The sequence below is a fragment of the Nannospalax galili genome, unplaced genomic scaffold (genome assembly GCF_000622305.1).
Source record: "Nannospalax galili isolate Female #2095 unplaced genomic scaffold, S.galili_v1.0 scaffold706, whole genome shotgun sequence".
Classification (NCBI taxonomy): domain Eukaryota; kingdom Metazoa; phylum Chordata; class Mammalia; order Rodentia; family Spalacidae; genus Nannospalax; species Nannospalax galili.
The window spans coordinates 1152025-1153198 of NW_008354694.1; positions in this window are offsets into that span (position 1 = coordinate 1152025).

Consider the following 1174-nt stretch of genomic DNA (forward strand, 5'->3'; position numbering starts at 1 on the left):
GGGCCACATGGAGGGCGGGGCCGCAGGGAGGGGCGGGGCTAAGAACGGAGATGGGGGCTGAAGAGATGGCTCAGTGGTTAAGAGCACCATTGCTCTTGCAGAGGACCTGGCTTCAATTCCTAGCACCCACATGGCAGCAACTAACACCCGTCTGTAACTCCAGTTCCACGGGATCCGATGCCCTCTTCTGACTTCCTCAGGCACTGCATGAAACGGGTGCAACTTACAGACATGCAGGCAATATACTCATACACATAAAACAAAAATAATAAATAAAATTTTTAAATTTAAAAAAAGCGGGGCGTGGTGGTGCACACCTTTAATCCCAGCACTCGGGAGGCAGGGGCAAGCGGATCTCTGTGAGTTCAAGACCAGCCTGGTCTACATAGTGAGTTCCAGGACAGCTGGAGCTACCTGAAACCCTGTCTCAAAAAGATCAACCCTTCTGAGTTGTTGGCCAGGGTGGCCAAAGAGATTCCCAGATAGTAACCCAGAAGAGAGCTGGGAAATTGAACAGCAGACCCCAATCTTATCCAAAGGAATACTAGACAACTGAATGCCACTAGATGAGGAACAGCTGACCCTCCTACAACAAAGACATCTAGACAGGCTGACTAGATTCACCAGAAGGACAAGTAGTGGGGAACGGCTGGGGGTGCCAACAACACAGCAGATAGTAGCAGGGATATCAGAGTATAAGGGCTCTAATGGGGGAAGGGAGGCTGTGGGAGGGTGCTACCTGGGAAGTGGGTCTATGAAAAAATTCTTCAAAGCATAAAAATTTGCTCCTTAATAACTAGTAGATGTGAAAAACATTACCATTGAAACCTACCTGATGACTTTATATTCATGCTCAGATGCCTAGAAGCTCAGAAAGTAACCAAGTGTGACTAGTAATAATCAGATATTTAGAGATTAGAAATGCATGTGCAAACATCCAATGTCAATTGCATTGAAAAAGAATTTTTCTGTATGAAACTGTGTATTTTAATAATGAAATGGAGATCTTTTTAAAGGTTAAAACATCATTTAATTTATGTCTTATAGGGTTTATAATGAGTAAAAGATTGTATAAGTGTAATAATTCATCTGTAAACATAAAAATGTACAGCCAATTTTGTAAGAGATGCATCTTAGCTCTGGAAATTGTTATTGAATATGTCAATGCTGTTGT